The sequence below is a fragment of the Peromyscus eremicus genome, chromosome 8a (assembly GCF_949786415.1).
Source record: "Peromyscus eremicus chromosome 8a, PerEre_H2_v1, whole genome shotgun sequence".
In the NCBI taxonomy this organism is placed as follows: domain Eukaryota; kingdom Metazoa; phylum Chordata; class Mammalia; order Rodentia; family Cricetidae; genus Peromyscus; species Peromyscus eremicus.
In genome coordinates this window covers 20,437,452-20,464,363 of record NC_081423.1, presented here as the reverse complement: position 1 = coordinate 20,464,363, position 26,912 = coordinate 20,437,452, and the positions used below count along the sequence as shown (strand labels likewise).

Below are 26,912 nucleotides of genomic sequence, written 5' to 3'. Positions count from 1 at the left end.
GAATGGAGATAAGGGATGAATGAGGAAGGGGTATGCAATTATTGATCCCCCAAAAGGAATGCTTGCAGAAATCACCAGTTTGCTTGAGGTTTTCACACTGACACTTATTGTTCTTTGGGGACAGTGAATCCTCGCTGGGAAGTGGTGGTGTGTCAGCCCATGTGCTGTACTCTGTGGACACATGGATTTAAATTTCTAGGGGTTGTGCCATCTGATCAGTGTCTTCCCCTCATTTCTAGACGAACCGATTGCCTTCAATTGAACATTTGGAAAATACAATCATTACTTTGGACTTGGCCAGTCACTCCAGCTTCTCAGTTCTTTAGTCAATGCATGGCCTATATTCTTGTCTCATGAGAAGGAAAGAAAAATGAAGACGCACACTTCACTACTTGTCAATGTCTTGAGTCTCTCATTCTTATATGTCAGAAAGCAGTTATGTCGTTTCTAAAAAGAAATTAAGCAAGCATGCACTCATTCATTCAGTAGCTGTGATGATTTTAACAGCCTGTGCTAAGCCTGTGAATGAACAGGGCCCTAACTTTCATGCATCCTATAGCGGCAGTCAATGTCTCTGCTGAATGAAAAAACCAGTGAGTGGCAATCACCCTTCGAGGACCACCCCACCCAGAATCCAAGCACTCATCCCACCGGGCCCTCTTTTGTTCAATGACAGTCCTCTAACCACATCTTGAAGATTGTTACCATAGGAAATGTGTGAAAATAGATACTTAAATTAGTCTACAATAGGCCACTCTTTTCTTCAATAGCTGTATTCTAACCCCCACAGTGTAGAGACACTGGACAAAGGGACAGGTCATGTCTTAGGATGTATGCAGTGAGTGTACTAAAATTTTTACCATGTGACTCAGAATGGCATGGAACTTAAAACTTAGAATTGATAATTTATAGAATTTTCTACTTAACCTTTTCAGGCCATTTTTAACCAGAGGCATCTATACCTTCAGAAAATAAAACTGAAGGTAATGAGGGTTCCTCAGGAACCCCAAATAATTTTGTTTGAGGCCTAGAACTTGGTAACACAACAGTACTGGAGCTCATTATAATTTCAATTTTACCCCACTTTATTTCCATATTTTTCCAATAAATCCCTCCTTTCCAGGCAAGCCATCATTGTTTTTACTTCTGTAGTGCTGGTCACAGAATTTAGACTCAATATCTTACAAGTGATACCTTTTAGCCCAAAGTATCAGAAAGAAAATTCCAATTCATAGACTAAAATTGGGGAGCTAGTTCTAAAACTACTTTTTCTTGAGTATTAGGTTCCTTTACCTAGTGAGTTACCATTTGTGCTCACTGTGTGTATTTCCATGCAGCTAGCTACGCACAGGGACCCTGTTACCGTTTTCAAATCAAGTGAAATTAAGGAGAGGTTTGCTGAGTGAACTGGAGAGAAAGAACCAGGTGAGAAGAGAGGAAGGTGGCCTTAGGCTATAGGTCTTGGTGTTTATAGAGCTGAGCACTGGTTCTGTTTCTCTTCATACTCTGTCTGGGTCATGAGGATCTCTCTCTCTCTCTCTCTCTCTCTCTCTCTCTCTCTCTCTCTCTCTCTCACATACACACACACACACACACACACACACCCATCCACACAAAGCTGCCTTATCTTGAGTAATCCAAATCTTCACATTTGTCTCAGTAGAAAGGGAAACAGCCCCACGGCGACAGGAACTTCGGCTCAGGACAAGGTGTGGGAGCACACTTGCAGAGGACTAGCTGGGGCTGCAGTTTAAAAGTCCAATAATTGTGGACTAATGGTGCCTCGGTGGTAGTTCCAATATGCCAGTTAATGCATAATGTTGCCCTGCAGGAGACCCGATCAAAAGCTTTAGAGCTGTTCAGCCCCTACGGTCTGAGAAGCAAAACATGGGGACAGAGGGCTTCCAATGGAGGGGCCATGCGGACAGGCCAAGTGACTGGGCAGAATCTTGTTAGAAAAAGAGGCACCTCGTCTTAGGAACCCGCCACATTACAGGGAAAGTTGCGACTCAGAAGCGATGTTTAAGGTGACTGTCACCTGACAAAGGGGCTAGCAGGAAATAAATACGGAAAACGAAGCAGTCTTTTCTTTTCCTTCTCCGTGTTTGAAAACCTTCCCATTAAAAGAAGACAATACGCAGCCGTAAGCGTGGATCAGCCTCATTAGGAAGAAAGAAAACTGTCTGGAATAAACCTCAAAGAGGAAGACAAAAAAAAAAAAAAAAAAAAAAAAAGCTGTCATTTTCTTTAAGGACACTATTATGTTCTTATTGACAAGACAAAAGAGTAATAAAGTTAAATCAGAGCAACCATAAGCCCCAGAATTTGGTTGGAGGGAAATAGAGAAGCACTTACTATTACAAAGAGGAAGAAAGGCGAGGGATCTTAGAATCCGCCTCTAGTGAAGTAATGACGACTGACCTTGACCCACAGTGAGAGCATTCTTGAGTCAGTTCCAGGGGCAACTTTCTTACCTCATTGATACCATCCAGGAATTTAAAAACTGGAAGTGGGCTTGAATGAGCACTATGCTGCCGTCTGTCCTTTTTATAATTGGAGGGGCATGTGTCTACATAGCCTTTAAGTGGCTTGTCCATGCTCACTCAGCTTTTGAATTTCAAGGTTACATTCTAGAAATCAGCAAGAACCAAACCTTATTTTCTCCTGAGATGCAATCTGTTTTTAGAGTGATTAGGAAATCTGCATACTGGAATCAGATCCACAGTGATTATTCTGAACACTAGCTAGGACATGCGTGGGGATTCTAACTGCACCCCGTTGAGCTCTCAGGAAAACAGCGACCCCTATTCCTCTTCCCTGTGTGGCTCAGACATCAGCAGTCACAGAAAATGTGTCAGGGGATCACCATTCTTCCTCTCCTCTATTCCTGTTGACAACCAACACCTTGTCCCCACACACTGCCCTTGTTGAAAGAGGAACAATGCCTCTCTACCCTGTGTCAGATAAAGAATGAAGTGAAAAGACCCTCCTAGCCATCTGTAAGTTATAGGACTCTGCAGAGCCAAAGGGAAAGAAGCCAGACACCTTGGAAGTGACAAGCTTTCCCTTATAAAATATAGTAGGAGTTCAGAAAAAAGAAAATGCAATAATTTTTTTAAGTACTTTGGGCCATTTCCCTTCTGGAGGAGTCTGGACACATTTTTATTTGGAAAGGTGCATTGTGACATTTTATATCATTCCCTCCACCTATTAATAGCTCTGAGCGCCCCCAGGTACTCATTTCAGGACACCCTTGGAGAAAGGGGACTTCTGGCAGCTGCTCTGCAGTAGACAGCTTCATAGGAACAGCAGGTTTTAATTGATGTGTTGTGGGCATTGGGTTCTCTCCGTCTTAAAAAGTGTGATGGTTTTAGTATCCTCCCAGATTTAGTAGCCTCCAATAGATTTTAATATGTCAATTATTCCACCCTTTTATTGGAACGTGTCAGGGGGCTGACTGGTGGTCCCCTAGGTGCCTTCAAGTCTCCATGTGCCACTGAACACCTAGTGTCAACATCGCCTATCTTTGTGTCTAAACTTCCCGGAAAGGATGTAACAAACAAGCCTCCAGGATAGATTCTCAACACAAGAGCTCATTGGATGAATCTGTAGCAAGCTTGCTGTCTGTTAGTTAATAATCACAGTGAGAGAAATATGGGAAGGCAGACTAGAAGGTGTGACTGCAAAACACCACAGTTTCTCACTTTGACATAGTGATCCCAGTGGCAACTCAAGGCCTTGCCCTAGGGAGGTGGTCATCTTCCTACCAGCATTCTCCTATAGCACTGTGGTATGCATCATCTCTTGTAATGCTGGGATGGTGCCAAGCCTACAGAGGCAACAGGACATTTCTAAGAGCCTCTGAGTATTCTGGCTATGCCATCACTGCCCCAAGAAGCCAACCCCTGGGAACCAGGCTACCAAGGAGAGCTCCGTCACAGGCCTTCACAACCCTCCACACAATGTCAAGTACAGGGGTGTTTCTTGCTACCAGACCCCCCACCCCTTGGTAAACTAATGGACCTTGGAAAAGTGGTTTGTGAGACGTAAGTCACCAGTGACAAGTGTACCTTTCTATGAGTTTCTTGCACATTTATAGTATTGCATAACCGTCAGCATCTTCCACCCTAAGAACACTACCCATCACCCAGAAAGTGCCTGCTACCCATTTGCTGACAATCTCTGCTGCCTGAGGCCACCACTGATTAAGTTTGTTTTTCTCTGTAAATGTATCTTTTCTGAACATTTTTGTCAATGGAATTTTATAATACTCAACGTGATAATTTGGAGGTACATCCACATCATTGCACTTATTCCTTTTTTGAAATTTTAATTTTTCATGACAGTTTCAAATTGTCACATAGAAATTAAATGTATTTGTGGTGATATATTGTGTTCCCCAATATATTGTGCATCTTAATAAAGTTTATCTGAGGACCAAAGGAAAAAGCCAGCCACTATAGTAAACATAGAAGTCAGGCAATGATAGCCCACGCCTTTAATCTTAGCATTTGGGAGGCAGAGATCTATCCAGATCTCTGTGAGTTCAAGGCCACACTGGGAACAGAGCCAGGCATGGTGGCACATGCCTTAAATTCCAACACTAGTTAACCATAAAGATCTAGAGGTCTGTACAGATGGACAGGAAGTGACAATGCTGGGCAGGAAGAGGAAGTGATGTAGATGGGCAGAGAGAGGAGGTGAGATGGCAGGGATAGAAAGGCATATAGGTGTGGGTATACAGGAAGTAGATTTCTTTGGAAGCTGAGGAGTTGATGAGGTAAGGTTGGCTGTGGCTTGTCCTATTCCTCTGATCTCTCATTTTTAACCCCAATGTCTGGCTCCAGGGTTTTTATTAATAAGACCATTCAGCAATTTGTCTTACATGCATTTTTTTCAGGTGCAGTGTGGGACTTACACAAACCTGCATGTAGCAACTAACAATAAAGGAGGTCATGAGTTTGAAAGAGAGCAGGAGTGATGTGTATGGGAGAGTTTGGAGGGAGAAAAATTAAAGAGGGGATTATATAGTTACATTTTAATCTCAAAAATAAAAAAAATAATTTTAAGAAAAAGAAATAGAGAATGTCACATGACAATTTATACATCTGTTGGGGCAGAAGGAGATGGGCTGATGTTCAACTTTGCATTAAAACAAAGTCAGGGAAAACTAAGATAGCCAAGCAAAAATAAAACTGGGACATTCTCAAATCAATGTAGGGAGGAAGAATTTACAGGGGTGCAAATTATATATCCTGATGACAGGTTAGGGACCCAGCTAGGGGAAAGGAGAGAAAAAGACACATTTGCAAATGGAAAGCCTTTTCTCCTGTGTCTTTTGACAATACTCAGCAAATCTCTCATAAAGATTGGCAATTTCCCTACCAAGGCTGGGTAACCTAATATATCAATTCTCCATTTTTCCTGCCCAACTTAGTGATAACATATCTTCCATTAACCTGTGCTGAAAGAGCCATTTCTATTCTAAGAATCTATTTATTGTTCCCCTCTAACTTTCTTAAAGATGTGCCTCTGGACTGTAATGCTTCAAGCTTAGAGGCAGCTGAACTGTGAATACTTTTGTCAAGTTTCAGGAACATCGATTGAGCCTTTTCAGGGTCCCTTGATGGCAGGGAGGTGTGGGGGAGAGACTGTCTAGTCCCACCCCTTTTGTCTGAACACACTAGCTAGGGACCGAGTTCACTTTTCGCTGCCTGCTTTGAATTCGGTCTTCGCTGTCAGCATATCCAATGATGTCTTCTCCCAGGCACTTCACAAATTCTCAGAAAACAACAGGAAATTTTCAGTGTATCTTCCTGTCCTTGCTGTTCTGTTGTCTTACTCTAAGCAACACTCTGGGTATTAACTCGGTCCCTTCTCTCAATACTCTTATCATCTCCTAGCGTGGTTCCTCATGAAGCCTCAAGCACTAATTCTCGTTACTTTCAAATTGTCAGAAACCTTTAGTGACGTGATAGTTCTTCCTGAAGCATTTCTAGAATAAACTAAGTTTTACCTTTTATGATCCGCGCAGCCTATCACATGTACTCTAAAGCTTGCTAGCCATCACCACGACTGCCTCTGATAAACTAGGTTTCTGTGTCCTTCAATCTCCTATAGTCATGAACAGAAAATCCTCCCATTGGTCAATCTCAGACTTCTTTTCCAAACTTTCTTTATTGGTAAGAACAGTGTTTCAAACTTTGCTTAAATAATTTTATGATATAAATTAAAAGCTTTCCTAATTCCATTAAACTTCCCTGACACATATTCAAAAAAGATATGCAAAATATACACAAAATTTACCTACCATAAATCTATGTGTAAAGACACTATATATTCACCAAGGTAAAAACAATTGCTGGTGTGTGTGTGTGTGTGTGTGTGTGTGTGTGTGTGTGTGTGTGTGTGTTTATAATGTCAAAAGAATTCAAACATAATAATATGGGTGTTCTTACACATCAGTTATAATAATGGAGAATCCTTCTTGCCATAATAATGGAGAAACTGAGATAGAAGTACAAATAATGACATCGTTTAGTACAATGACTACATACGGCATTTTACTAAGAAGTGATGAGAACTGAGGTATGAATATAATGTGGTCCCTGCCTTTAAAACATTTATACTCTATAGGTTGGGGGGAAAAGGGATGTTCCAATATCCATAATAAGGTGAACACAAGGGAATACGGTTCAAAGGAAAGGGAGGGATTTGTAATAGGCTGAGTAGTTTTGTGAATTCAATACTGAGCCCCATGACCCATGTCTGTGAGGTCACCATGGGAACAGTGGGAGGCACAATGAAGTCAGTAGCCGGCTACACACTGACATTTGAAATCCACGTTTTTGAATGCGTGTCTTTTCTCCTCACCTAAAATCTCGTAAGCCATGCATATCCTGTGGCTGATGAGAGTCCCTCTTTTTGTTGGAGGAGAGTTGGGCAGGGACTTGGGATCTAGAATGACTTGCTTTCCAGCTGCATTGCCCACCTTGAAAAAAAAAAGGGGGGGGGGTAATCATCTCCCTGCACTTTGGCCAGTGACTCTGTCACTGACAATGGAGGTGCTGTTCCAAGATGAAAAGTTTAGGAGGGTAAAGGGCAGGCTGGGTTTGTGTTCTCCAGGGTGTGTCAACTGACTGCCTGGAGGATGCTAGAAAGGGAAAAATGGACCACAGGACACATAAGATTAATAGAGGCAGTGGATGGACAGCCTGCAGCAGAAGGCTTGGCCCTGAGTAGTCTGACTTTCCTGCTGCCTTTCCCCCACCCAGCTCCAGGAAGATGCTCTCTATGCTTCAGCTGCAGGGCTGTAGCTCGGCTCACAGAGGGCATGGGTGTTTGCCCTGCACTAGCAGGTAAGTGAGCCTGGTCCACAGGGTTGCCTTGCCAGCTTCCTCCTGGACTCCCGGCGTGCTTAGCAGTTTGTGGCCAGAGTAGTTGTCGCCATCATCCTGTCTGGGTTCCCTTTTTCAGACCCAGCATTTCCTGGAGTTGTGGGCTGTGTTCTAAGGATGTGGGTCTAGGTGTGGAGCATTTGTAATGACCTGACATTGTTACTGGGGTGTCTTGTCTACCACAGAGGCAGTTAATCAGTGAGGGCCATGGGACTTCCAAAACACACAGAGTAATTCACCTCCACTTTGATCCTTTCTCTAGTCTTCTGGGAGCCTTTTTGAATATTAAACTCATTAACCAAAGAAACTAGTATGCCATTAAAGTACACATTCCAGCCTGAGGCGCTTTTTTTTTTTTTTTAATAAAAAAATGATGTGGGTAGCTGATTCAGCATTTAGATACCTTCGCACCCATCTCCAGAAATATGTCTGGACTAATACTTTATTTCTAAGATGGAGTGGAATTCCTTCTTTAGTGGCATGCCTGTTTGGAGATGGTTTCTGAGAATTTAGGGCTTCACATTATCCTGGAGCGGTTATATCAAATTCTGCCAGTGTATCAGAACATGTGCTGTGGGAAGGTCTTGAAGAAAATTTATAGCATAAGACCACTGCACGTAGCATCAGGAGAGCATGACTTGAATATGCTATCAGTGATGGCTACAGGAATGCACTGATTAATAGGAAGAAGGCCCAGGAAGGGAGGGGGAGGGAGGAAAAAGTGTGCATGCTCACTCAATGTGTCCCAGGTTCTCAAAGGAGAGTGTCACTAGGGCAGAGACAAAGAGCAGGCAGGGACAGAAGTGGCCAGAAAGGAAAAGAATCAGACTTTCCTGGGTTTCACGGGCCATCTGAATGTGTACACACCCCAGAGATACCTCCCCCAAAGATACAGGCATCAGTGAGAGAGGGTGTAACGACCAGATTTGTTTGTAAGAAATCATTTGCCTGTCGTATGGATAAAAGATTAGAGCGCAAAGCAAGAGTGACATTGGGAGCGATGATTGGAGGTTGTCCCACGACAAGATGGCATGGATGGCAGAGAACAGCATAATTCATCCTCATCCCACTGGGGTTCATGATCTCGTGAGGGAGAGGATGTACGTACATGGAATCACTAAAGTGTAAGGGAGTGGCAGGCTGTGAGAATTGAGCAAGAAAGAAGGAGAAAAGGGAGAGGTCACAATTAGCAGAGAAATTCAGGGAAATGCCTTCTCACAGGCCGAACCAAGAGATGGGAGGTTCTCTCTGCATCATCTTCTTGTCTTTTGGGTCGTCTGTTGTTATTTTTATTTTAGCTACAACTGCTTCCAGATTCAGCGATGAAGAGTCGCTTCCTCGCTATTTTTAAGCCACACATACACAGCTTGTATTTAGTTCCACGTTTTCTTTGTCAGGCAAGTGGGAAGCAGAATTTTTAACTGCTTTCAGAGTTCAATTCCTGAACAACCCCCCACACACACACAGTTGCGAGGCAAGGCATCCCGGAAGGAAAGGGTTTACAGGTCCCTGTCCCTAGGTACCTGTCCTAGCACAACTGTCACTGTGCATATAACACAGATTTCAGTGTGAGTATGACTCTGAGGAGGATACTCACACACTAAGAAATCTGGAGTGAACTGCTTTTGGAAAGACTAGCACAAAGTTTTCTGATAGCCCCTAGAGCACCTTCTTTCTGTAATTTAAATTAAACTAGGTCTTTAACTGAAAAGTAATAACAAAATATTAAGTGGAGGTAGGGTGTGATAACTACTCAAATGTTTATCATTATTCACTAGGGGAAACATTCAAATCTTTTCTTCTAGAATCTAAAAATACGCAGTACATGAGTGTTATCTGTGTGGCTTAAAACCCAGTGTGATCACTGGGCTTACCATTCATTTAAGGCCACACCTACACACAGGTGTATCTCACAGGATATAGCCAATCAGTAGTACTAACTTCTTATTGCTACAGATCAGTTTGTGTATGTGTATAGTTCCATGTGTGTGTTGGGATATACTTGCACAGGTGTGTCTGTGCATGTAGAAGCCAGCGGACAACCTCAGCTATAGTTCCTCAGTCCATCATTTTATGAGACAGGGTACACCATAGGCCCGAAGTTCAGTGATTAGTATAGGTTAATTGGCCATTGAGCTCCAGAGATCTTCCTGTATCTGTTTCCCTAGTGGATGTTCCCAAGCATGTTCTATCATGCTTGTGTGTGTGTGTGTGTGTGTGTGTGTGTGTGTGTGTGTGTTTGTGTGTGTGTACTAGAGATCAAACTCAGTCCTTGTGCTTATGAACACACCACCATACCCACTTAGCAATCACTTCGAACCCTGATAAATCTCTTTTGCGAAAAAATAAGATTACAGAAAATCATAAGTAAGAACACTGTTGATGGGTCATTAGGACTAGAACATTCCCTGCCTCCTGATTGGCCTAAGTCTCAGTTCCACCTGTAGTCACAGTTAGGTAAGTAACTTAAACACACCACAGCTCTTTAGGAAAAGAGGTGTCTAAGATGGCTGGTCCTCTAAATCTATTACAGACTTCCTTTCAGGTGTACATCCCAGATGTGAGATGACCTTTCAAGAGCTTCAGTTATGTGAGCCTATACCTAAGAGAAGACTTGACTGTGCCCTTATATTCATGTCAGGAAAAAGGGAGAGAAAATTCATTCATTTCTTTTAGCATCTCTGAAACACATTTTGTGGGGAGGAGAGCAGGTGGATGTTTGACTATGCACTCTGACAGTCCAGTGGTGTCTATGATTAATGGTATTTCTGGGCTTAAAAAAAAAAAGTCTCCTAAAGTTTCCTTTTTCAACCACACCCAGAAATTCTCTTCTATTTGAGACTGTGCCGTTTAAGGAAGCTGACAGATCTGAGTGCATCCAAAGAAAGGTGATAAAGATGAAGGGAAATCTGGGAAAGCTGCCATCCAAGGAAAAGTTGTTAAAAACTGAAAAGGTTTGGCGTTGGGAAGACTCGAGGATACATTACAGCTGTCTCAAATATTGTGACGGACTGTCAGAAGATGAGAAATGAGACTTATCCTGGCCCTGGGTTTCCTAATAGATGGTGCAAGTTGATGAAAAGTGTGGGGAGCTTCATTTGGGCCCAGTTCAGAGAAGCAAATTTTGACAGCCATAAGTAGCCTAGGATAGAATGGGATTGAGCTTCCCTTGTGCAGAGAGTAACCAAAAGGGCTGGTTATTAATAACTTTTTATCATCAAAAGCAATGCTCCAAGTGGATTTATGTGCATTGATGCAGTCCTTTGGGCATCTCATATGATGGAGGGAGACAATGAGGCACAGTATGGTGAAGGCACTTGCCTAAGAACAACGTAATTGGTATGTGACCACCTGGCATCTGAACCTGTGCAGCCTAGTCACTGAGTCTATAAGCTTAACTGTACTGCTCCATTGACTGTAAGCAGACGTCCCTGAGAGATGGTGAAACTCCTGGGGACCTTTTCAAAGAGCCCAATAATGGTGACACAGTGTGTGCTGCTTGACGTGTGAAAATTATGGGATGGGATACGGGCAGAGGTGTCTTCCGAGCGCTTTGTGCCCAGCATCCTTAGTGCTATCCCCACACACAGCCAGCTCGTTGCCTTCCCCACACTAGCTAGAGTTCGGGTTCACTATTTCTTGGTCAGATTTTCTTTGTTTGATGTGCTTATGCCATCCATTCTGTTAAAAAAAAAAAAAAAAGAACTGAAAATATAAAAAAAAAAAATCAAAAGACGCAAAATTTGCCAGTAAAACTCTTTCTGGGTGCATAGGCTACACTTCTCCTCCCCTTCTGGGTAAGAGCTGGTTTCCCTTTTCTGTGTCGGAGGTTGGCCCTCTGCATGTTAGGAAATACAACAAGAAAGGGGATTTGCTTCCTGGTGCAGAAAAGGAGGAAGAATTCCTTTCAGAGTTGATAGATCCCTCAATAGGTGACTGACCAGGAAGGACAATGGACCCCATTTCATAGATAGGTGCTTTTAGAATAATTTGACAACAGGTAGTTAAAACAGAGGTGTGTCATGCTGCCAATCACAACTCGTCCTTATGGATTTTAATGCTTGTTTTACTTGAGGGAAGATGATATTTGAACATTTTCTGGCATCCATCAACAGCAATGTGCACATGGTTTCAAACAGGGGTTTTCAGCCTTCTGAAACCAATTACTTCTGCTTAAGTGGAAATGCCAAAGCAGAGATGTGTCAGCAACTAAGAGAAGAATTCTTTAAAGAATTAAATGCACACGGCAGTGCCATGAAACAGCAGAAATTGTGTGCACGCGCACATACGCACACATGCAAACCCTTTTAAAGAGAAATTTTAGAAAGTCCGTGTCAAAGAATGTTAACCCAGAGAGATGCAGAAATGTCAGACACATTACATGGGCAGGGTGTGCGGCTGGCATTTGGCTGCCAGCGGGGGAGGCGTCCTCCGGCAACTAATTCCTCAGGAACCTCACGCTGAGCCTGTCTACAGGGAAGGGAGCAGGAAGGGAGGGAAAGCAGGCACTGCTTTTACCTATTTTGTTTTGCCTTACCAACTGGAAAAGGCCTCAGTGGTATCAGACTTAGGCAGCTGGGGATTTTATTTATTTATTTATTTTTATTTTTTATTTATTTTTTTTTACTTAGACAGGAACAGGAAAAGGGGAGCATTGTCTCATCCCATTTCCCAGCTCATGTGGAGAGCAAGCCAACCTCTGTGATTGTTAGTGTGGCTGGCACAGCTGAATGCTAGCCAGGCTGCCTCTCATGGAGACTCATCAATGTCTCACCTCAGTCTGTGAGTTGTCTCCATGGGAAGGAGGGGTTGCAGTCCCTGGGTAGGGATGACGGATGTGCATGCAGATGGGGCGTTGTGGGTACCTCTCCTCATTGGCAGAGTACTTAGAGTATTTGTTTTAACCCTTCAGCAGGTGTTCAGGGGGAGGCGGGGGCTTGGCGTACAACTGCTTGGTTTTGCTCTACAGTTCTCGTAGTGTCGTCAGGAATTCTTGTCAGCCACTGTCGCTTCTAATTCCTATCGGGCTGTCGATCTGAATTTTTGTCTGTTTCCTTCATGAGGGCTGCCAGGTATATTAGCAAGAAAAAAAATATTCTGTGAAAATAGATATAAAATGGGATTTATTAACTGTAAACATCTGTTAAGTCAAGCACCCTGAGTCTATTGCCAACGTACTTGATTTCAAGTTTCCCTGTGTACATCTGTCACACATTTTCCATCCTCCGGGGACCTGTTTGTGGGAGTTCTCTGTGTACTAATGGAAACGTGGGATTGGCTTTACCCTCGGCTGTAGCTCCGCGTTAAAGTATTTTTAACATAAGCAAAAAGGAAGACGGGAGAGCAACCCATGCTATCAGCCAGACTTTTTCCAAAATAGCAGTTCTTCCAGCTCCTTGCAACCGACACTCATGACAATGAGCAGGTTTTAAAGAAACTCCTGCTATCTCCTGCCGCAGGTGCCAGGGTGGCTGATGATTCTCCGGGCAAGCCATTTGCCTTCCCCCAGCAGGCTGCTGTCATGTCACCTTAGATGGAGTAATGATAACCCCTTGTGTCTCAGAACAGCTTATGTTTTACAAAGTACTTCTAGTTACATGGCCTGACTGATTTGCTTGGATCACTCCACCACCTGTGTGGTGGATGTTGCCGTTATTAGGAGTTCCGTGTTTTGCTAATAAAGATACTAAAAGCAGAGGATTCATTCAAGGCTGGATAATCAGTAAGTGTCAGTATGCTTGCCTACTCCATGCTCAAGATTGTGTTTTCTTGCATGGAAAACCTGTACGTGGTAGAGTTCGCCCCTTACTCAGAAGGAGTTTATATGTTACAAGATCCTAAGTGTATGCTTGAAACTGCAGATAGTATTGACCTCTATAGATGCTATGGTTTTTCCAATATCTATGTAAAACAAACAAACAAACAATATTAACAAGTAACTAAATAGAGTCATTTTGCAATATCCTGTAATAAATTGACACGGTCACAATCTCTGTACTTTGGAAGATATTATTAAGTCAACTAAAGGCTGCTTCAATACAATCACAGTGACTCATTGACTAATGGAGACAGCATGTGGGCATGTAGTGTATACAAAGTGGATACACTGGACAAAGCATGTCATAGGCAGAATATCACAAAACTATATAATTCTACGACTATTCAGAAAAATATAGTTTATAGTTTATGATCTATTTGTTTCTAGACACTTCCATTTAATGATTTTTTTAACATAGTTGACTATAGGTCACTAAAATTATGGAAAGTGTAACCATAAATATATATAAATATTTTATAAATATATATGTATCATATGTATAAATGCCATTATGTAAATCCTTTATAACAATATATATGGCATTGCCTTTCTGTTTTCCTACATCCTTTTTGTTTTCTTGCTGTACTATAGGCATATTTGTAACATTAAGTTTAATTAGAGATGTATCACCTCTCTTTGACTGGCCAACGCCTCCAAGACATTCATATACATATACTACAGTAGCCTATAGGGTCTAAAAGTTTAGAAATGCCATGGTGTCCTCTCATCTGAGGAGAAAAATCATCTGTAGATCTTGTCACTGGCTAATATCATCTTCCATGGGTCTCAAGAATGTAACAGGCCAATTCTCTCATTTCATTTCCATTTGTTTAAATAGAAAGGATATGAGAGTCAGCGTGCAAAGCAGAAACTACCTCCAAAGCATCCCAACAGTCTTTTCAGACCCCATGCTTGAGTTGCATCAACATTTGGGCATAAATATATTCCCAGAAGCTAGAGAGGGCAGATGCCCTCATCTCTAGCCTACGTCCATCTGTATGGACACACGTAGTCTTGTCTCAAGAGTCTCAGCAAGAACCTGAAGACCAGCAACAGTTCAGTGAGCACCTAGAAGCACATTGTCAAGGCTACTTAGACAAGCCCCATATGACTCAGGGAGGCACACTCCCTCCTCCCACTCCCATGGCCAGCTGTCCCCAGCCAAGGCCATATGCCAGACATACACGTTCATTGACCAGCAGCATGTGACCACTGGCTCCAAGTGCAGGGATAGCCTGTGAATTGCCATCACACAGACACCCATGAAAACCCAGGATGTATCTCTGTTCGGGTTTTGCAGAGATGCTGAGTGGTACCCACTTCCTTCTGTGTCTTTGCTTTTCATCGTAAAGAGAACAAATGCTTTTGTATTCGGGACCATTTTCACATTTTCTAGCATTTCCCTTGGACCGGTTTAACAGTTCCCTGGTTACCTTTAGGAACAGGCAAATGCCCTCCTACATCCGCCACACTTAGCCCTCGCACAGTCACCAACGCCACGCGTGACACGGCATAGCATGTGAGTGTGTATGTGGGGGCTGCTGCTCAGACTTTATTTTCTGAAGTTATTCTGAAGATCTCTTGGGAAGTAGATGGAGGTTGGATTCATAAAACTTTAAAATGTCAGAGCTGGAAGGCAGTGTAAATTACATGTGGTCTAATTGTCTCATTATAATGATGAAGAAATTGAGTCCCAGGGAGGGTGAGGTTTGCCCCAGTTTACCCTGACAGAGGCTGCACTGCACGGTGTCTGTCTGTCCTTCACATTGCTCTCAGTCCTTCCAGATACCGAGAAAGCAGCCACATGGGTTGTCCCTGGGTACCTTTGTCCTATAGCTACCTACCAACAGGGTTTATTCAATGGGAAGAGGTCAGAGGTCAAGGAGAGAATAGAGAGTGGGATTAAGGGAAGCAGAGCTGTTGATTCCCAGGTTGGCTGTTTCTCTGTGTTTAACATTTAGTCCTAGAACATTCCAAGGTAGCTGCCTTATACAGTTTTCTCTTTCCAGATTCCTTTCATTGCTTAGCCCACAAAACATTGGTAGTGGTACCCATTTCTCACTTTTGCTAGTGTTAAAGCCTTGCAGCCTCCATTCTGGTTGCCCTAAACCCTGACCTCATCTCTAAATAGTTTCTTTATGAAACTCTCCTCATATCACCCAGTTTGGGTGTCATATAATTTAAGGGAAAAAAAATAACTACAACCTGCCTAGTTCTCTGTCTCTTGATCCACACTGTTAGTCTCCCATGCTGCATTTACTATGGACAGTTTAACACTTAGCATAAAAATATAATAGTTTTGTAAATATGCAGCACTTTGCATAGGCATGGTAATCTCATGCAGTGGGTCAAGGTCAAAGCCTAGGCTCAGAGTCTTGGGTTCAAACCAGCCTCCTACTAGTTGTTCCTTAACTAGGAGATCACTTGACTTCTCTGTGTCTGAGTAAAGCTGCTGTCAAGATACAATGATATCAATGCATTCAAAGGACTTGGAACACATCAGTGTGAGTTCTTAAATGTCCCTAAGCTCTTACAGCATGTACTATGTGCTAAATAAATGTTAGCATTATCATTGTTCACTGTTACAACTCATATTCTGTACACGGAAACTTTTAGTGGGACTGTGATTCTGTAAATGGAAAAATTTGCAAATTGTCCCAAGCTGTCATCAAAACCTCATGAGGATAAAGACTTTATTTCCCAGGGACACGGAAGATGGGAGGTTCAGATGAGTGTGGAATGTGAGTCACAGGGATGTGAGGACAGATGGGACAGGAATGTAGACTGCACCATGCTGGACAAGCTGGGATGTGCCTGGGATCTCTGATGTGCGGGGAGGGATGGGATCCAGCCCCCTTTCAACAAGATGACAGGGTCTGGGAGGAGGCAAGGCACAGGATCTGTTGCCCCATGAGACTCCTTAAGACAAAGTCCTGAGCTGGATATTCCTGCAAGCTCAGTGACACCATGGTAGCTTAACTAAGGTGCTGACGGGCACCTGCCTGGAGACAGAAGTTGTTTAGTTATGCTCTTTGGAAAAATAGGTTAGGTTTTTTGTTTTGTTTTGTTTTGTTTTGTTTTCCTATTTGTTCTTGCCGCGGGGTATCTGTTGAACATTCAGACTTGGGAAACTGACCACACTTGATCCCTAGCATTCCATGAGCTTCCTTAAGACATGCTTATGCTTGTACTATACTCTCCTTGAAACTTAGCTATGGGTGTTTGGAAGGAGGAGGAGAGCCCTCAGCTGACCCATTCAGATAAATGCCTAGCCAGCTCTTCACTGGTTGCATCACCCCATGCTGCATTTTGGTGCTCAGTGCTTTCCCCCTTCCTTCCTCTAGGGGGCAGTAAATTCTGACACTGCCCAGTTTTTCCTCCTGTATCATTAGACAGCCAACTGTGACATTCTTCTAGAAGAAAGAGAAATTAAGTCATCCCATCTTCAGTTGCCCAGGACAGTGACAACTCTCTGTTATTACTTTATGTCAGACAAGGAAAGAATTTAATACACTGTTGGAGGGCATGGGAACCTCAGCAGAAGGCAGTCATTTTCTATATAGTCCCTGAGTTAGACTTGGCACTCACGCCTAAGTGCAGATGACCCTGGCTTCTCCTGATTATCCTCTTTTTGCTTATTTTCTCTCTTGCTTTTATTAGAAATTCAATTATTGGCCCAGAAGGTAATTACAGGGTAATTAACAGGCTATCCTGCTAGGTAGGAATTAACAGGGTCCCCTGAATTTGAATGAGTGTTAATACCCAGGGCTATCCCTGCATCTGGCTTCGTATTGTTCGGTCCGAATTATAATGTTCACACTCTGGCCCCAAATATGACACGCTGAATGTCACTGTGGCACAGATGTCCAGGACTATTGATAACTAAGTACAAGAAGGCGTAAATTCTTTCTGTTTGACCTCTTTTCAGCCTGCTTTGAAATCACAAACCCCACTATGACTACAATGTTGAAAGGTCACCCTTTCTCCCACACACCCCTCCACTCTCAATATCCTTGGCATTCATTTTTTTCCTTATCCTTAAGAGAGTCTAACATGTGTGATTATTTACTGAGAGGTTATCTGCTTTGTTTTTTTTTTTTTCAACCATCAATACATGGACTCCACCAGAACAGAAACTTAGTGTGTATTCATGGGTTTATCCAGTACCTGGTATACAGCAAGCTCCCTCTTCCAGTGTATTGTCAATTGATGGGTGTCTTAAGGAGGTTAATAAATTTCTCAAGTCCATGAAGGAATGTTCTGATTTTCTACTTCAAAAACTATGGACTTTAAGCAAATTTACATTGAGAAATCATATTCTATCATAGTGTTAATATCACCACAAAAAATAGTTTTGTTTTTTCTTTGTAAGCACCTGGTATGTTACTTTGGATTATGAACAAATTAAAAAGAGAAAATCAAACTCTCTAAAGCTACCCCCAGAGCCATGAGTGGCTCTGCAGTCCTGTATCGAGGACCTCTGCCTCATAGGGTCCTATCCCAGGACCCTCAGAGGAATCTGGAGGCTCCCACTTAATTTCTAAAAGGCTCCCATAGCCGCGCCTTTTCATCTCCCACGGTAGCTGTACCCAGAAACTATCATGTATCTGCTAGACCAGGGCTGGAAACCGTCATGGTGCCAGAGCAGCTCCATCCAACAACAGCAGCACCTGGGAAAGTTTCATCAACTTTGAATCATTCATCTGTTTTCACCAGTGAGCTGTATGTGCCATGAGAAGCAGCTCCAGGCTGGAAAGAATGAGGCAGATAGGAAAACCATGCCTGACTCAGGCCTCGCTGGCGGACTGTGTTGGTTTTGACTCTCAGATGGCGTTTGGACAGGGCATCAAAGTGACTCTCAAAACAAAGCGCGCGCGCGCACACACACACACACACACACACACACACACACACACACACACACATACGCCCGCACATGCAGGCACACGCAACTCCAGATCTTCCCCCCAAGCGAGCGAGGCAAGAATATGCCGGCTCTTAGGAAGAATGATACCCTCCTGCAAGGAGAACGTAGGCTGTCTTTATCACAGGGTTTTTACCTGTGCAAAGTATTACAGCTTCTCTATCAGACAGAAGAAATTACATGAAAGGTCCAAAGGAAGAGGCAGTGTCAGTGCTGGCTAATTATTTTCCCAGAGATCTGAATGTCTCCCTTCCCGCTCCTCTTGTCTTCCCGCGGTGGTTTTGCCCACGTGAGACACTGTGAGGACCTACATAGGTGCTGCATCCTCTGCACAGTGTTCTGGTTGTCAGTAGGCCATGGCGAGGTTAGGGACAAAAAGCTGATTTTAGATATTCTGCTGGTATTGATCCCTGCTCATCAGTAAGGCTTTTGCTGTGCTGGCTCACTTCTGTGCTTAGGCAAAGGCTTTTACACATTTCCTGCCACAACTTATTCAATCTATTACAAAGTAGCATCAGCATTCAGGGTGTTTTTCCCCTTTCTTTGACCCAGTTTTAAAAACATCCAACTAAAAATGCTTCATTAAGTTTATATAGAGTTTGCAAGGCAATCAGAATCTGTCCTATAGCTGTTCCAGAAGGGATATGTAAGACCTCTACCCCTTGCCCTCCAAAAGTCCCTGTCTTTAGAACCAGAGAGAGAGAGAGAGGGAAAGAGGAAAAAGAAGAAGAAAAATCGCTGGCATTCAAGAAATATCCTCCTGAAATACAATTGAACTGCCAGAGTTTGGGGGGGCGTTGTTGTTGCCTTTGCTCCTTTTCCATGTTCACTGGTTATACAGCATATACATTCCCCATTCACACTTTGTCTTTGGCAATCCCAGAAACCAGGGCTGTGGCCGTAACACACACACTGGTCACTGTTGGCACTCAGAGTCACAGGCCCTGTTCTTTCACAGCTGACCACTGTCCTGGCTCACTGATTACAGCAGCATGGGGGCATATCAAGAAAATGTTTCCTAAGGCCTTTTCTGGAGTGGAGGGATGGTTCAGCCGGCAATGTGATTGCCACAAAAGCATGCGAACTTTAGTTCAGATTCCCAACACCCATGTAAAAAGCCAGGCATGCTGGCATGTGCCTATGCATGACTTTAGTGCTGACAAGACAGAGACAAGAGAATCCCTGGAGCTTGTTGGCCAGCTACTCTAGCCATATTGATGAGCTCCATTTTCAATGAGGAACCATATCTCAAAAAAACCAGTGGAAAATTACAGAGGAATACACAGGACACCAGCAGCTAGCTGGCACACATATGAGTATGCACACACTCATATAAACACACGTGAAAACCTGCACATTCACATACTACCTATACACACACATTAAAAATCCTTTTGTGTCCCCCACCCCGTGTGTGCATGTGTGTGTGTGTGTGTGTGTGTGTGTGTGTGTGTGTGTGTATGTGTGTGTGTGCAGACACAATCTGCAGAGGCTAGATTCCCTGTAGTTAGAATCACAGGAGTTTGTGAGCTGAAGGACATGGGCACTAGGAACTGAGTTTTGGTTCTCTGGAAGAATAGCAAGTGTTCTTAACTGCTGAACTATCCCTCCAGCCCCACACAAAGATCTTTTAAAACATCCTTCTTGGGGTACGTTGGTTCAGGTTCCAACTTCTCTAGTGTGCTTTTCCTGTTTTACCTTAGTGAGACATAGAAAAGCATAGATTTTCCCAGCATGCTTTTCCCAGTTCACGAGTCAAAGGTCATTTTGTTCTTTGCCTTAGAACCCCTTTAGCTGAGAGTTTGGAATTGCAGCACCAAGCTCCCCGGCAATCAGCAGATATCAACTGTTCGCAAGCAAGCAGAGCAACTAACTGAGACGCTACGTGGAGTGGAGATTGTTCTCTTGTAGTGTGTAGCTGAAGGTTTTTTCCAGCTACAACAGTGTTTCTAGTGGCTTGAGGAATAGAAAAGGAGGGGGCAGGCATCACCACGCAGGCATGTTGCCTCCAACTGCCTGGCATCGCCAGGAGCCAGAGCACCTCACCCACTTTAGGGGTGTTTGTTAACTTCATTACCGCCCAGGTCCTGAGTAAATGATAACTGGCTGCGAATACTTCTAAATTTTCAGGAATTTGTTTTGATACCTAGAATTTTTCTCCCATCGAGACTGAACTTTTCCTCGCTTTAAATTGTCTGTTTACTTTAATTAAGCCTTCCCCTGGCTGGCTCTCCCACTTGTTGAGCCTGATAAGCACTGATTTACAATGGGATTCTCTCTCCCTCTCCCTCCCTCCTCTTCTCTCTCTCCCCCCTCTCCCTCTCCCTCCCTCTCATTCTTTCCTTCTTTCTCTAATTTAGCCTTCTCATCTTCGCCTGGTGCAGCAGCCAGTGAGCAACTGATAAGCAGCGTGTTGGCAATCCCTGCTTTCTTCCTGGGAAGGGGTCTCAGTCGGTAGAGTGAGGATTTCTGAACCACGTCTGCTAATGGTCTACATGACATCTCTTTATTTTGGCTTCTTAGCATAGACATCTTTGGGATAGGGTAAGGCAGCCAGGGACACGCTGGAAAATTCTTAATATTCCACCTGTGGCAAAAAAAAAAAGAAAAAGAAAGAAAAGATACAGTTGGGAGTCAATTTGAGAGAAAGCCAAGCCCATCTTCCATTGCATGTACCCCAGTTTTCAGCTGCACGCTGCTGTCTGTGTAGTGTCTCAATTCACATTGTACTTCTCCTGAGAAATTTCCAGAGACCCCCCTCCCTCTCCCCATGCCACCCACAGTTAAGTAAGGTTCCTCTTCCCGCCTCTCAAGGCACCATCTGTTTTTCCTTCATAGAGCTTCTTATATTCTATTTAAATTAACTTAGCAATTTAATTTAAATTGACTAGATTGTCAGCTCTCCAAGGAGTGAGATCCTGTCCTCACTCACTGTTCTAGCCCACCTGTCATGGGCGGCTTCTGGAGAAAGAGGCCTCTCTGGGATGAGATCTGGAAGGCCTTTGATCTGGAAGTTGAAGCGCCTGCGCCCACTCCAGCCTTTGGGTTACAGTAGGCTGGTGGAGTCACACCTGGCAAATTTGCCTGCCTGCTTAGATCTAAAGAGAGCGCATTCTTAGGCAGAGAGGGAGCACTTGGAGACTGTGGCGATGAGGATTTACTCTTGCCTGCTCCAGTCTATCACCCGCATGCAGAGAAGATCAGGGCCAAGATGCATATTTATGAACTCCGGATGAATGTGCCTTCCCCACCTGCCCATGGGGAGCTCTCCTGCAAGTCTCCCTCACCAGCCATGCTGCTCTGCTGATGGATGAAGCTGACTGGGCAAATTGCTATGCTGATGAACCGCTCAGCTACCTGAGCAAATGTTCCAGGGAGACCTCCAGGGATACACAGCACTGGTGAAGAGGCTCCTCCACAGCCAGGGGTGGGCCTTTTAGCCCTTAGCTAGTCCAGTCTGGCCGGGTAAGGAAGATGACAGACTATGATCAGGCTACTCACTTTTTTTTTTTTTTTTTTTTGGCAACCCAAGTGCCTGTCCTTGGGCTGGTGAGAAGCCTTATTGCGTTTCTCACTTCTCACAGAAAGTTATTCAAATTGAGACCTAGAGGTCTGGGTGTCACTGTGCTCATCAAAAGAGGGAAAGGAAGGAGCCGAAGCAAAAGCACTTAAAGGAGGGATGCATTACCTTAAATTATGCAGATGGGAAACTGACATGATTGTCAATGTCACAAGTCACCTTTCTGAGTAAACAGCTACCTCTGGGCAAATGCGGGGATGTGTTTCTCTCCGTTTACAAATGACTGGGTATGCAAATGCAGGGAGTGAGCCTTGCGCCCCAGAACGTGGAGATGTCTTCTCTCATCTATCCATAATGAGGAACATGCAGGAATCTGTCAAAAAAGGCATCCTGGGTTTGATTTGTGTCTTCTGAATAAAGGGGATTGCACGGTTGGGCCTGCCAGCTGGTTTTCTGCCTAAGTATTACATCAGTCTCTGGTATGATCTTGCATCCTGTGTAAAATGCAATATTTTGGCCTAATGGGCAGGATTAGCAAGAGCTGGGAAGCCATAAATGAAAGTTTCTTGTTTCTAGAGAGCAGGTTGGAGCTTTTATAGTATCTGCCGCAGAGCTCTGTGAATTTCAATGTATCTCTTGGGCTTTGGTAATATTCGTGTTAATGTCAAAATTGATCCCATTGTTATTGAGATGTGTGGGGTTTTTTTTTTCCAGGCCAAAGATGCACAGTGGCTGTTGCCAGGGCTGATGCATGGGACATGCTCTTTCCAATCCTTTCCCAGAACTGAATGAGGTTATCATATGTGGTGTGTCCTTACCACGTATTGTTTGTAGATCTGCATTTTTCTATAAGTCACTCAGAAGTTTAAATTATATTCACACAGGTCCTACTGTGGGCTTGGCACTCTTCTTGACTATGAGGGCACAGCAAATGTTATTGTATCTATGGTAACAGAATCTAGATTCTTCCATATAATTCTTACCTAGATACAGAGAAGGGAGAGTAAATAAATAGACAATCAAAAGAATTAGCATTGCCTGTTCTATTAGTGTGGTGTGGGAAAGGAACAGGAACTAGAAGAGAGTCAGTTATACTCACGGGGGCTCACTGGATTACTACCAAAGTGATATTCAGAATGATCACGAATCCGATTCCACTTTGGGATATACACCCATCAAAATTGAAAGCATTAGATATCTGGACACTCATGTTCATAGCAGCCTTTTTTACAACCACTAGAAGATGAAACTAGCCCAAAGTCTCAGTAGATACTTGACAGACAGTTATTTCATGTTCATACAGTAGAATACTATTCAGTCTTTAAGAAGGGAGAATGTGCTGGAACGTGCTATAGTATGGATGAACCTTGAAGATACTGTGCTAAGTGAAATAATGCTGTTATGTTTTCTACTTCCTCGTATAAGCAAAGTTGCTGAGATTGGAGACAGGAAGGTGATTGCCAAGGACCCAGGGGAGGATACTGTTTCTCTGTGTAGCCCTAGCTGTTCTTAAACTCTTGCTTTGTACACCAAGCTGGCCTCAAACTCACAGGGATCCATCTGCCTCTGCCTCCCAAGTGCTGAGATTAAAGGCATGCGCCACCACTGCCCAGTTCCTGTAAATGTTCTTAAAGTCACAGAACTTTGTACCTTACAGTGATTTGAAAGGTGAATTTTGTGCTGTTATGTTTTAACACAGTCAAAAACTCTCGTGTCACTAATTTATGCTAGATAGAAGGAAGCCAAAGGACAGCAGGGAATGTCAGAGGAGGCTGTTGCTCTAGCATCTAGCTCAATGTCAAGGCAGTGATCAGGGATTGGGGCTGTGGCTCAGTGGTAGAATACTTGCCTAAGGACTTGGAGACCTTGGTTCTACTCCCAAACACCAAACCAAATAAAACAGCAGACAGTGGTGGTCTGGTGGCAGCAGGAAAGCAGAATCTGTGGATCGGAAACATGTTTCAAAGGAAAAGCCACGGGTCTTATTTACGGATAACACCGCCATTCTTTGTAGTTTGAACTCCCACGCACTTAAAGCCAATAGACCACTGATGTAGAAGTTGAAGACTGGCAAAATCCCTTTCGCTGGCAGGTGTGCTTAAGCTTGCTGTCTTGGTTCCTGACAAGGGAAGCTTTATTTTGAAACTCTGCAGTCGTCTTGGATGGGTAAGGGAGCTGCTGCTGTTGACATGTGACTATTTGGCGGCACTGTCATGCCGCGCTCGTATGCTCAGTGTGAACACGGCTTGACTTGTGATGTACAGTGATAAGTAGCATGTGGCTAGCGCTGTTCATTCTCTTCCTCATTAGGAATGCACGTCCTCCATTAGCATATGCAACTAACTACTCCCCTTCCCCTGTGCAGTGTTGACATTCATTGTAATGATTTATTATCCAAGCTAAATAACCCTCAATATGAAACAACAAACATGCTTGTGTTTGTGTTTTCAGTTTGTTTTGTTTTGATTTTTTTTTCTTGCTTGCTTCCACATAAGTAGATAGTTTTTTTTTTAAATATGGTAATTAGGTGGCACAGCAGACCACTTGAAAGGTTCAAAAAGTCCATAAGGTTTATTTGGAAATATTCAGTAAATCTTAGCGACATCCCACAGTACGTCCTTGGAATTTCAAAAAGAAGAAAAAAAAAAAAACAATAATGGCAGATTATTAAAATGTTTGTTATGAGCAAACACTCCATCTAAGACTTAATGATCTATGAAAGGGCCACATTTGGGCTTCCTGTGGAGCCTCCACAGCCCCAGAAGTCTTGTTTTATTTATTTGTGATATCTCCACAATGGGCTAAACCATCAGGAACACTTAAGAGATGGTGGGTGACAGAGAACAGTGGCTGGGGTCCAGAGCTGTTAGGTTAAACAGCCTGAGTTTGTGTCCTAGCAAAGCCACCAACTATGTGACCTTGGATGATACATAAGGTAGTTCCCTGGGCCCTGATGTCCTCGTCTATAAAATAGAGTGGCATGCCGATCTCACGAGGTCAGTGTGACAAGTGATAGAACCCATGCAAAACTCTTGCCAACATTATCTGAGAATAACTGCTCAACAAATATTAGCTGTCATTATCATCATGAGTGAGCTTCAAATGTGCCCATAATAAAGACATTGTATGTAAAATGAAACATGTGAGGGCATCATATAAAAACTAAGAGAAAATAAACACAGATCCCATCATATGAATCTGTACCTCCCACAGTGGAAATGTGAAGACTGCTTGGCAGTATTATGGAGCATTGTGTGTTCAGAGGCATGGCAATGTCTCTTCCTGTACTCAAAAGATGAGGTCCCTTGTTCCATAAGTACTCCGGTTATTTCAGAGGCACAGCCTCGCTCACTCCGATCACCCACTTGTTACTGAATTGGTGCTGTCCGTTTTTGTAACTGAGGCTACACTAAGCATTATTCTGGACACTGGAGACTTTTCATTGGTGGCTTAGTTACTTTCGTGTCACCCTGACTGGATTACCTGACAGCAATGATTTAAGGCAGGAAGCTTTATTCTGGCTTACGATTTCAGAAGTTTTAAACATGAGAGGGAAGGGGGCATGTGCCAGGGAGCAGCTCCATCTTTGGCAGCGGAATTATGAGGCAGCTTTATATCCAAGCAGACCAGGAAACAGAAAAAGTAGCCTGGAACCCAGTGCCGGTAACCCATTCAAGGGCCTGCCCCTGGTGGCCCACTTCTGCTAGCCAGGCCCTACCTCCTAAAGGCTCCATGTCCTTCAACATAGCAATACGAGCTGGGACAATACACCGTAGAGGCTGTTTGTAGAAGCCATCTCAAATTTGAACGTAACTTGATGAAAGACTTGCCACACCTTGAGAACCATCTGCATTCTATTGCCCAGTTAAAGCTACCTTACCTAGATTACAATGGTAGTTCTGTTTTCTAAAGAATAAGAAACAGTCATTTCAGAATGTTACCATTTAAAAACCTGAGCAGGTTATTCTCGCCTCGGGCTTTTCCCCAATAGAAAATTGGTATTGATGTTTTGGAAGCGTCGTATCCCATTCAAAGGTAAAAGTCTCCTTCCACGTGCTACTCTTCTAGTGATTTTTTTCTACACAGTGTCTACAAGTCAACACTCCTGGGTTCAATTAAAATATGAATTTAGCCACTGGATTCGTAGGGAGATGATCAAACTTGAATACTAATACCTTAACTATTTCCTATGAATGTCAGGAGGGGGCCCACTGAGGAATGGTTTTGAAGACAATGGTTGGGAGCCCAAGGTGCCTGGGGATGATTATAGCTCAGTACAGGTCTATATTGGATTTGGCTGAATTTCTTCTTATTTTAGCAAACAGAATATTGCTCATTAGACTAACAATTTGCTGGCAATTCTATCTTCGTGAGAAATTCAAAGGCACCCAAACTATGCCACTTTCTGCTTACCCAATGCCTCATTATCCTACAGGACAGGGATTATAATTTTCCAGACCCCTGTTTCAAAGACTGAACTCACTGCATCATGATAAAACAAAAACAAAACAAAAAAAAACACCCAATGCTTGTTGAGTTCTTATTATGTGCTAAATCCTCCATATTTACTTGTCAGGGAAAAGAATAGACCAAAGGTAGGTATAGTTCTTCCTCACAGAGCATCCATTCCAAGACAATGAGGAGACAAACAGGTCGTATGATGAATCAGTTGCTATGAAGACAGGAATGAATGTTTCAAACAAATTAGATAAAGTCCTATAGCAAGTAGGAGCATGGTCAGGTGAGGAACTGAGAGAAGTGGACCGGATCCTCGGAAAGCTAGGTTTAATATGGAGCTCTAGAACTGGAAACTGAGCCACTACCATCCCTAGTATATACTTCTAGATGCTGTTGATATCGTCTTCTTAATGTTTTCAGACTTGCAAGCTTCAAGTAGTGAGCTAACTTCATTCTTCGTCTAGGAACTGGCATGTGTGGAATTTGAACCAGAGCTTGAGCCTGTAACCATCACGTGGCACTTCTTCCCTAAGTTACAACTCTGGCATTCACCTGAAGTTCTGACTTACAAAATCAGCATCCAGCATCAGTGTGGTCCTTCCACAGTCTGATGTATAGATCTGCTCTCAGCTGGCTTTGTATCAGAAAGATCTAAGCAAGCTGCTGGCAAACTAAACAAGCCATGTGGATGATTTTGCACTTAATTGTGGGTACAGAGTCCTACCTAGGTTACTCAGCTCAAAGGGGACTTACAAATTAAAGTTTGAATGCTGTTGGTCCCACATGACTAAGACA

The 26,912-nt window shown here is 43.3% G+C and overlaps 1 protein-coding gene and 1 long non-coding RNA gene across 7 annotated transcripts in view; one reads left to right on the top strand and one right to left on the bottom strand.

Moving 5' to 3' along the window:
* Tenm2 (teneurin transmembrane protein 2) overlaps positions 1-26,912 on the top strand; it is a 942,842-nt gene that overhangs the window by 441,604 nt on the left and 474,326 nt on the right. The gene's annotated exons all lie outside the window — the stretch shown is intronic.
* On the bottom strand, positions 20,624-22,592 carry LOC131916810 (uncharacterized). The gene is made up of 3 exons (XR_009380600.1): positions 22,478-22,592; positions 21,828-22,032; positions 20,624-20,726 (listed from the first exon to the last, which is right to left on the bottom strand). It is a non-coding gene; the product is annotated as an uncharacterized LOC131916810 (long non-coding RNA).